The 11,995-nt window shown below is 31.0% G+C and overlaps 1 long non-coding RNA gene across 1 annotated transcript; it reads left to right on the top strand.

The window, feature by feature from the left end:
- Positions 1-9,243: 9,243 nt before the first annotated feature.
- LOC149373263 (uncharacterized) lies at positions 9,244-11,325 on the top strand. The gene is made up of 3 exons (XR_016293422.1): positions 9,244-9,349; positions 10,040-10,158; positions 11,105-11,325. It is a non-coding gene; the product is annotated as an uncharacterized LOC149373263 (long non-coding RNA).
- The last annotated feature ends 670 nt before the right edge of the window (positions 11,326-11,995 follow it).

Here is an 11,995-nt window from a genome sequence, read left to right as displayed (position 1 = left end):
GAGACTATGGACCCTGCCCGGTGCATTGTACTCGTATTTTCCCGTACTGTACTTATGCGTGTAGTGACTACAAGCAACATCATTAGATTTTTATTAATATATAAGATAGATACTCAGTGAGCTTAATTCTTGTGATTTTTCTAATTGTTTGTCTGAGCTGTGATAATGTTAATTATTTAAAAGAGTGGCCAGTAAGCGCTCTGGGTCATTAGGTGATAGGCGCTTGTGTTATTTTAATAATTATTTATTTAACAGAGTTGCCAGTAAGCGCTTACTGGCCACTCTTTTAAATAAATAATTATTAATAAATAACACAATGACCTTCCTTATTCTAACATTTTATCGTGTTTAGTTCGAACATTTTTATCACGTGTTATCTCCGATTCTTTCTACAAAGCATCACAACTTCAGATTATAATTATTAATTTATTTAAGTGTATAATTTTTTTTAAATACATTTAGTTTTGACTTTACAAAATTTTGAAATCCAATAGAAACACATGTCTGTGTGCTACAAGCTTTAGTCATGTCATTCTAAACGTTAGATACCACTCACTGTTTGCTTGCGTATTTATTTATTTTTAATTTTTACTTAAAAAAAATTTTTCTTCTTAATTTTAAAGGTGGTTTTGGACGACCAGTAGTAGGGGGGTGGTAAACAAAATCGAACACAACCGGTCAGAGGGAAGGGGGGGGGGTCATTTTTAGCCAAAACGACCGGACGGTCCTTTGTGGACGACCCCCAAGCGACTGTGTTATTAGTGTCAAGTCTATTGCGCCGCACAATAGAGCTATCCTGCAGTCTAATAGACTTAACACAGCTGCTAGTAGGGATAATTCTATCCTAAATGCTCTATTGCGCTCCATGTGACGATGTGACTGCAGCCCAAGACGTGGCTTCGAACGGTACTACGACCGGTACCGATACAACAAAAGTTATCATAAGAGTACTTGGATGCAAAAAAAATGCAAGTATAGTACCGATGCGTTAATATCTACAATCACATAATTGCAGGACAATTTATACAAGAACCACATCACGCGATAACAAAGTAATTAATAATTGTCTTAAGACAATTTTCTTTCACTGTTAGTAGTTTTTTCTGTCATTCTATCCCGTCAACTTAAAATCGACTGTTGTTAAATTTTTAATGGTCTTGTAGGGGCTCTTTATTTATTATTATTGACTTGTAAAAAATCTGTATTTTTGCAGGAACCTTTTACAACTGATATAAATTCTAGGCATCACCTTGACGAAGTTCAGTGAATTACTCCGGAGCACACGCGAATTGAAAACACGGTACATAATATTGCGATACATCTACTATTTGATGAGTACATATCCCAATTGAAAATATCTAATAAAAAACTTATAAAATTTTTATTAGACATTTTGGGATAGTATATGTTATGCAATAACTAATCAACCATATGTATTACAGGATCATGATAATCATTAGAGTAAGACATTAGATAGTTGCATTTGCACTTGTGAAATAAAGTGGCTGATGTGTTCGTTTTGTTCATTATTATCAATACGAACACATACCAAGTTGAGATTGCAAAATAAATATAATAATTCCAACGAGCCCCAGTGATGTTTAGGACAAGCTTTGGAGCTTTATTATAAATATAAGTGACTTTTGACTGTAGCTTACACAGCTTCCCCTTAACGCAGATGGCTCGCATGCAAGTTCGTCGTTTCGTTTTTGCATTCTTGGACACGACTCTTCGTCTATGTGATCTGATTTTTTAATAATCACTTTGAAGGCCGTATTAATTATTTATTAACTTTTTAACTTGAAGTCTTCTATTACTATTAATTAGGTAGACACGTAAGTAAAAATTAAATATTTAATAAGGTAGTAAAAGTTTATTATGGTGCACTACTTAATTGATTTTTGCCTGTTGCTACAAAAAATAAATGAAACTTAAATTAAATATCATTTTGAGATGTTTTACGTATGTGCATGAATTTTTTATTGTTTTTTAATACTGCTTTACTTTTTAACAACTAAAACGACACGAAATAAGCTATGGCTAAAATTCAAAATAAATCTGAAAGAATTATTATTAAGTTATAAGAAAAATTTTCATACGACATCCTATTTATTATTTTTTTCTCGAAGTAGCAAAAAACTTATTTATATGAATCGAATGAAAGTTAAATAAAGAAGTATGTATAAGATACAAAAATACAATCTGGAGCTTATTGGACAGTGAAAATAAAATTTTTTAAGGTATTTAATATTTAATTTAAATTTAAATATCTGCATAAGTATTAATGATAAAAGAGTTTGTCGAGTAAAAAATACAGAATAACCAGTACGACCACTGAAACAAAAAAAAAGTCATCTTCCATACTGAGATTCGAACCCGAGAATGCAAAAACGAAACGATAGACACGCGTGCAAGCAACCTGTGCTACGAAAGCACTGGGAGTCTTAAGGTCGAAAGTTAATCATGTTTATGGTGAAGCTCCGAAGCTTGTCCTAAATATGGAAGCTCGCTATGATTATACGATTTTTTTTTAAATCTCAATTTGGTATTTATTTGTGTTAAAAATAATTTTTATTGCACGTCCGAAGACTTTATTTTATAATTTGCATTATAAGATCATGTACTTACAATAATACATAATCCAGATCGTACGACGTTGCTATAATATGTAGAGATAAGTGCGCGTGTAATAAAAAGTTATAAGATAACGTTGTCCATAAGCGAGAAGAGCAGAGAGATTTTTCACACAATTTTTTAATCATAAGAGGAAATTAAAATAACAAAGAATCATAGCTTTTGTAAATAGTTAATGCAGGCGTTTAATTTTAGGAAATTTCCGAATCCTCGATAGCCGAGTGGTGAAGCGTGTTTGTGTCACACGCGGGCTCTAGCTACCTGGGTTCGATTCCACGTGTCTGCAGACTTTTTTCGGACATTAATGTATATCCAAAGCCGTAGTGAGTAAGTGTGTACAGAAGAAAACCGACTTGTTAACGAAATAATTTTTTATTCAAGTTTAATTTTTAAGTACCGTGGGATCTAAATGAATACTTTAGGAATACTCTAAGAACACTTCAGGAACACTTTGGGAATACAAAAACAAGTTCCTTGATGAATTTATAAAGAATTCATTATGATTTGTGGTTGCCGTACTACATTATAAAAAAGTAGTGGTTATTTGTTCATTGATGAGTAGTTTGTAGTTTAAATATCCGTCAATGCTGTAACTAATTTATGTGATTTATGTTTACAACATATTAGATAAGTAAAACGATTAGTGCTATTTTATAAATTTATGATTTGTTTAAAGGTACACTATTATTCGTAGTCATATAATATAATTATATTCTAAACATAGAGATTCTAACATTTGTCACATGTTAAAAAAATATTAGAAAATAAATATGATGCAAAAATTATTTTTTTCTGTTGTTACTGTATAGCAAATTGATAAAAAGTATGTACCAAAATTTTTTAAATGAATTCCTTAGGGACAGTAAATGAATTCATTACATTTACTAAAGAATGATTAGTGTATTCATAATGAACTTTAAATGAATTCTTTTTAATGGTCTTTCAGCAGCTCTCCCCACAAAAGTAATAAAAAGTTTCTTTAAAAGAATTCTTTAAGAATTTTTTGCGAACTCAAGACACATGACATAACCTGATGAGATTATGAATTCATTAAGAATTCATTTAGCTTATATCATGACAACTTGTAGAATTTACTAAAATATTCTGAATTCAAAATGAATTCATTTAGAATAAATAATGCCTGCTGGGCCCAGCAGGCACGGAAACACAATATGAATTGTAATTGAATTCTTTTTTTCAATTCTTAAAGAATTCATTAGAATGAATTCAATATGTATTCAATATGTGATCATAATTATGTCTTCTAAAGAATTCGTAATGAATTTTTTTTAAATGTAATTTTACGTCGTTAAGTACACGTTAAGAATTCATAAATTCATCAACTTATGTCATGTGAGATGGGCCCAACAAGAGTTCTTAAAGAATTCATTAGTCTTCATGTAAAAAATCTTCTTTATCGACTGCCTGAAATTATCGCACATATATATTTCAGCCTGATAACTTAATTCGTTTCCAGCGAAATTCAAATGATTTATTTATTTAATTACAAATAATAACCTGAACATCAAAATAAATTGATGTCACTTTGTTACGAGGTTAATCCCGACACAACTTTCTTTTATCTACAACTACGATATGGTTATCATTATTACTCGTATTTTATTATAATTAATAAAAAGAGTTTAAATTTTGCGGGGAACGGGCTAATGTATGTATGTGTGTACATTGGGTGCGTTTTTTTAAGTAGTCGGTTGATCGGTAACCTTGTTCATAAATCTATTTAGATGTTTATAATTGAAAACTCTCGGTGACATCGAGCCGGTGACACCAGGACATCGTCATCAGCACCGTCGTATACCTGGACTCGTTTATGAGTCTATTTAAATATTTATAACTAAAAGCTCTCGGTGCCGATCACCAGGACATCGCCATCGGCACCTCTCCGTATACCTAGACTCTCGTTAGAGTCTAATTGAATTTTTTAAATTAAAAACTATAGGTGACGATTACCAGAACATCGTCATCGGTACCCTCGTATACCTAGACTCGTTTTTGGCTGTATTTAAGAGTTTACAACTAATAAAAACATTGAATTTCAGATGGAATCCTGAAATCATCAAAAGAGTATTCGCTCCGTGTATGACACGCAGCGCCGCCCTCGGTGTCAGAATCGCGCAATACCGTACCCCCGTATGATTAAATCGTAACACTGTCGCTTATAGGAGAAAGTATTATTTATTGAATAAGACGTACATACTGCTATCGCGTAAACATCAGCACCCTACAAAATGGATATGATTATCCAAACAGGCTTTAAAAGTATAAGTTGCAACATAGTTTTTAATAATGAAACGCTGAAAAAAGCTAAAAAATTTGCCTACGTACAGGAATATGTAAATAAAGGAGTCGGTCATCTGATCAATTGCTATGTTGTGAGACCAACATCTGTCAGCTTAAATCCATACAAAGTAGAATTATCTGTAAGTACAGTATTGCCTATGCTTGACAAATGTAGGGTACGAACTTTTGTCTCCTAACAGCCCTAATCCACAGCTCCTTCTGTTTTGTTTTATGGGGTCTACTTGCGAATTTATACAGCACCACCCCCTGCTTTTCTTTCTTGTTGCAATTAACAACGCAGCACTGTCTTGTACGCATTTCGTTACTTTGTAAACGTAAACACTGATTCAGATTATACAGCTAGCGGCAGCCTATGTCGACTGCTTGGAGTTCTTGCTCTCATGTATACAACATTACAGATAAGTAAGTGTGTTGTGTACTATATGACAGATGATATTTAATAATCCATTATTTAAAATTTCGGGCGATTTGAAGTGCCTAGCAAAATTATTGATCCGTATTACAGACCCGGTTTGGCTAAATAACATTTTTTTTCCGCCTTCGATTTCTCAACTAATTACTTTAAATGAAATAATATATTTTCTCATATAAGACAACGCTTACTGTACGATTCATGGGGATACGGGATCGCCAACATTGCTCACCTACAGCGCTGCAGTCGTTTTTTTAATCCCCTCTAACCTGATGCACGGAGCGAATACGAAACAAAAATGTAGTCATCATATGAAGACTTGGCTTCAACATACCTCTGACAGGCTTAAACAAAAAACTAAGACTACTACCGCAGAGCTGGCTCTGAACCTGTTATTTTAAGTTGAGAACGTTACTTTGTTTTGATGTTTAATGCTTTCTAAAAGTATTTTCATTGTAGTTACTTGAAAGTTTTACTATCATTCTAAAACGAAACCCGTTTTTTACACATATATTTCAAATTTTTTTTACATATATTTCAAGTCTGTTCTTTGAATTATTATACAGATTTTTGAAACCTCACATTTAACTGAGTATAATTATAAGAAACAATATAATATTTATTATTATTTTTAACTTAATCAAGAAGTACTTAAAAAATGTTAACTGAAGTACATTAAAATAGTTTCAAAGTTTAACATTTAGATAATAAATTCATTACTTTTTGTCAGTCACTGCTTGTTTCAAGACAAAAGATCGGAGCTAGTCTATTTTAAGGTGGCTCCAGCGCCTATACATTACCAAACAAGAATAAAAAGTAAAGCATCGGTCCCCTTTGCTGTGTAAGTGATTGATATCACATGTAAATCTGAGGCAGTTTTTCACTATGCCAATGACGATAGCATATACATGTACAGTAACTCAGAATTGCAGAGCCTTTATACGCATGGTTCGTCAGATTGGCTATAAAACATGGAGAGCAAAAAAAAGCTCATCAAATGTAAAAAAATAATTGCACTGAGAAAAGTGGTGTTAGAAAAAGTGTTACAACTATAATAAAAATTATTATACTTCATAGAAAAGCTGAGACATACTTGCCATATTATAAAAATTACTATGCTACATAGTAAAACCAGATTGTATTAAAATTTGCTATTTCGACATACTAATTTTTACTTTACTCAGAAAGAATTTTTATATTTAAGTAAGAGAAGAAAAATGTATCATTTATGTGTATATATATATATATATATATATTTATATATATCTCCCAGTGAATATATATGTTTATCAGAAGATTAATATCTATAGATTTAAATATATGTAGATATGTTTTTTTATTGTACATAGATATTGATGTATTTTAAAAATATTTGCTAATGTAAATAAAATTCTTGAATTTTTATGTGATTTGAAAATTCTCATTAAAAGTGATATGTTTAATAATTAGGACAGACTCTAGTCTCTGCGATTACTACAAGCATATGATTTTGTTATCTTGTGTAAAAAAACTGTATTACATAAAAATTTTATTAAGAAAAATAAATATGTGTTATTATAATACATTGTGTCGTTATGGGTACGGGTGGAACCTATGTACATACACTCACACACATATATATTATGTTTTATACAGAAATACTTAAATATCTACCATAATATTCAAATATTTACTGATTTACGTCCTGGGACATTTTAAATTTCCCGCTTCTTGCGACGTTGCCATTGCGTTTTTGTCGAACTATTATTTAATTTCTTTATTCATAAACTAATCAGACGATCATCGCGAAACTTTGTGTACATATAGTTAATAACATTATCTGTGAATATAAAAAAATTGGAGACATTCATCACGCCAATTTTTTTTAAACTGAGTTTTTATAGGTTTCCCCATAAGCGACTGTGTTAAAATGATTGAACTTTGAAATTCAATATCTCGGAAACTAAACAGACGAACCTCTTGAAATTTTAACAGCTTCATTGTGACAACAATAAAAACGTCTGGTTTAAATTTCAAAGAGATTCATCACAGGGTTCTATCTCTACCCAACGTTCTTAAAACGATTACAATAAAATTTACTACATTGTGTAGCAAAAATTATATTATCACAATTTTTTCTATGTTAGACATAGTAATTTTTTAATAAGAGGACTCCAAGAACAGTGAAAATGATACGAAGAATTCATAAACTCCAAGGGCTTACTGTTCAGTCTTTTATTCAGTTGACAACGTTTCGACTGCACTTAAGGCAGTCCTTTTCAAGTCTCTGAGTTAAAATAAATATAATGAAAATAAATATTACAACAGCTACCATAAACTACAAGTGTAAACAATTAAATAGAATAATTGAACTTACAAATTGTGTAGAGCAACGTCCACTTAATATTAAATATATCTATATCTGCTCTAATATAACCGACTGGCTTTTAAGCTGTCTGAATATAATCTAAAGTAGGACTAGGTACATGTAAGTAACGACACACATGAATATCGAAAGATTGTATACATGCATAAAACGGCGCGAATTCACGAATTTAACTCAGAGACTTGAAAAGGACTGCCTTAAGTGCAGTCGAAACGTTGTCAACTGAATAAAAGACTGAACAGTAAGCCCTTGGAGTTTATTAATTCATAGTAATTTTTATTATGCCGTGAAATAATTTTTGTAGGGCCACTGCATAGTAAAAATTACTTAAAATATAACAAAAATTATTGTAAACGTAATAATTTTGCGTCAACAGTTGAGTATAGCTCAACTTTCCTAAAAATATAGTAATTTTTATCACAGTTATAAAAAAATTTTTAACACTACTTTTCTCAGTGTGCTTCAAAACTTGCGATTTTGTAAAAAAACTCGTATTATTGCACAAAATCTTACAATAAATAATAATAGTTGCGTCAAATTTATGTATGTGCGGGTGTGTGTGTGTGTGTACGCGTATATGTGGGTAGATATAGAGGAAGTACTGCATACACAAATATATATATGTGTATATATTACATGTATCTAAAACTGGAGCCACCATAAGAGTACTTATTTTGGCTTCTACTCAAAATAAATTATGGCTGTGTTTAATTGTATAAAAGCAAATTTTTATTAATTTACTCACCATACATCAATTTGGAGAATGTTGTTTCTATACCAATCAAAAGGATCCATATGGAAATCCATATGGATTTTCCATAAGGAAATCCATATGGCGTTTTGGAACAAAATCCATATGGATTTCCATATAGATTCATCCAATTAAATTTCCATGTGGAGTAATCCATATGGATTTTCACATAGACGTATGCGTTTGTCATCACTGCATTAAGCATAAGCGTAAAATGCATATAGCACTAATGATATTCCGCATTTATTGGATTGAAGATTTCCATATGGATGGATCCATATGGAACAATCCATATGGATTTTTATCTGGAATTTTTATTTTGTCATTATAGCAGTGTAAGAATAGAATACACAATAAGAGTAATTATCCGAATAGAGTTTTATATAGATTTATCTATATGGATTTCCATATGGATTTTTATACAGACAGAACCATTTGCTATACCTGCATTCAGCATAAGTGTAAAATGCATGTGGCACTAATAATATTTAGAAAACATTTAAATGAAGATTTCTATATGGATAGATCCATATAAATCAATCCATATGGATTTTATAACTGGAATTTTTATATTGCCAGAATATCATTGTAACAATAAAATATACGATAAGAGTAATTATCCATATGGATTTTTATATAGACTTATCCATGTGGATTTCCATATAGATTTTTATTTGGATGGATCCATATGGAACAATCCACATGGATTTTGTATCTGGAATTTTTATTTTGTCATTATAGCAGTGTATTAATAGAATATACACCAAGAGTAATTGTCTATGTCTGACAAAAACACGAGAGTGCGGGACTAGTAGTGGAAGTCGAAGAGAAGTTATTCCTGATGATACTGTGAATTGTTTAAAAGGTAATTCATATATAATGCATACAAGATTGTTTCTATTAATTTCTCTGTAATAGTAAAAAGCAATAATTCAAAGACTTAAATTACAATTAACTGTATGGAGCGATCGTAAGAAATTATTTTATCATTATTAAAATATAGTAACTAAAGCAGTAGAGAAAATGTCAGTCGCTGTTATTAACAAAAATTCAAGTATTAGTGTAACTTATGAAAATAATAGTAATATGTATATAAGAACATTTCAATTATTCAATTATTTTACCTGTGGAGTGCTAGATGCGTGATAGGAGAAAGTAATATTTGTGTGGAAGACAAAGACCAACAATCATGCAACAATCAGTTAATTCTTTTCAAAATAAAAATTTTATGATTACAAGTGTGTGGAAAAAAATTACTGCCCGTAAGTACGTTGGCTAGACATTATCGTAACATTTGAAATGTTGTATTCACATTTCTCAAAATTTTCATTGTAAGTATTAATAATGGCCTATTAATAATGGTCTATTCACATACGATGCGAAGAAAGCCGGTCTTTAACTTTGATAGTGATAAACCCTGATTGAGGCATTTGTACTTTCGTTGGTTTTTGCATTAATTTTATGTGGATAAAGTGCACGCTTCGCACGAATAATAACTATGAATTTAAAAAAATTACATACTACAGTACTTAACAGTTGTAAAAAATTGTTTCAGAGTGCTTAACCTGGTTTGCAACGCATAAACCGTCTTTGACAGAAGCTAAAAAAGCGGAGGCCATCAAAAATATGAATAAGTTTATAACCGAAGAAATAAATTACCAGATCAAGAAGGAGGTAAGCAAGCAATGTCCATTACTTAATTGGGATCTTTCGTGAAAAAGTACGGGTAAAAATGTAAAATTTAAATGTAAATGAACATATTGAAAATGTAAATGTACATATTAAAACATATTTCAAATTTTTCCTCATGAACGAAAAATAACGGTTATTTTCAAATTTTGGCGCTTACGTAGATGATGTCATGTTTAAATTTACAATTTTTTAATTAAGTTTACTCGTTTTCTTTAATTTAATACAAAACGTCATAATCTTTTGCTTATTAAAATCACTTGGTCGATTAAAAAAATTCGTTCTAATCAAGATTAAACCCAGACTAACGGATTACTAATGTCGTGACTAGTGCGCTAGACCACCGTGTACTCAGGATCATATTTATGTAGTATATTTCTTGTGGCTTTCTTGCTTCTCCTGCCTACTGGTACTCACAGTTATTACCTTATTTTCATACACTATTACATTTTTAAAGTAAATTATGACTGAAATAATGTATTTGTGCAATATTCTTGCGTTGTATTGACTTGCTATATTCTTATATCTCTATGTGATATCCATACTGACTTGCGACTAAATTAAGAGTCTGAATTTTTCGGACTGGAAGAAAACTGGAAAATAATAAAATCACCATTTTGCATTGACAAACCTTGTAAAAACGATGTTTAACGATAGTTCTTGTCCAGATTTTTTGTGTAAATCATAGTTTAACGTTAAAAATGTCGAATTATTACGAAATATCAGGTGTGTAGCAGTGTTAAGTATTTTTTTATTGATTTAGGAAATTTGGAAGACGATTTTAGACGTACATAAATAGCGCGGTAAACAGGCTCGTCTGCTACACAAACTGACATGTAGATCTACCGCGCCACTTGATTTCGAACTTTCTGTATAAAATGCAATGAGAATAAAAACTTTGCCGATAAAAAAAAATTTTTTTTGGTTTCAGAAAAAAATTAAGAAGAAGTCTGTCACTTCAGGATAGTGATTCAACAAACATCACTGTTTCAATCATATTGTGAGTGTTTTCCATTGTCCGTTTGAAATGATTTTGATAACATACGTTTAAAAATCACAGTTGTGAACTTGACTCTTAATCAACAAAAGAAACCCAAGAAACAAGTTCGTATGACTTAATTTGAAATATTTCAAAATAAATGTATGATGAATCTTTCGTCCTCAGGTGTAAGTATAATTATGTATGCTTCTTTAAAATTAACACTGTGATGTAATGGAGGAAGTACAACAAAAATAATAATTCTTGAAATTAAACTTTGTTAAACATGATTTGTCTTGTTAAATATTAATTTATATAGACCCTAATGTAGAACATCTGCACCTTTTATAAGCTTTTTCGATAACATTACCCCAACATCTTTTGGGTCGTAGTAAGTACCGGATTTTATTTCTCATACAGCAGAATCTCAGAAAACTATTTTAATCCTAAAAAATTCCTGTAGTATATTAAAAAAAAAATTGTCTCTCCAAATCATTATGTCTAAGCTTAAAATATGACGTACGACTAGTCTTGTACGAAAAAAATCTTATTTTAACACGTGTCTTATATGTGAAACATAAATGTAGGAAATTCCACATTGACGCTTGACGATCATCATAAAAAAGGAAATCAGCAATCTCAACTCATACTGTCAAATGTAAGGTATGTTGGAGGATCCGAAATTAGGCGACAGCGGGCAATCCGTGGTGGCCCGAACTCGCTCAGCTAGGCCAAAGAACGCTATTTTGTTAATTTCAGGCGAGTTCGGGCCACCGCGGGTCGCCCACAGTCGCCAAGTTATCCATTTAAAAATCCTCATTTAAATTAATGCGAAATATCATT

This window comes from Copidosoma floridanum, unplaced genomic scaffold (genome assembly GCF_036245765.1).
Source record: "Copidosoma floridanum isolate Cflo_tuat_1 unplaced genomic scaffold, Cflo_Japanese_pri ptg000034l, whole genome shotgun sequence".
In the NCBI taxonomy this organism is placed as follows: domain Eukaryota; kingdom Metazoa; phylum Arthropoda; class Insecta; order Hymenoptera; family Encyrtidae; genus Copidosoma; species Copidosoma floridanum.
Note: the sequence above shows the minus strand (reverse complement) of the source record. Positions and strands in the feature narration are given on the sequence as shown.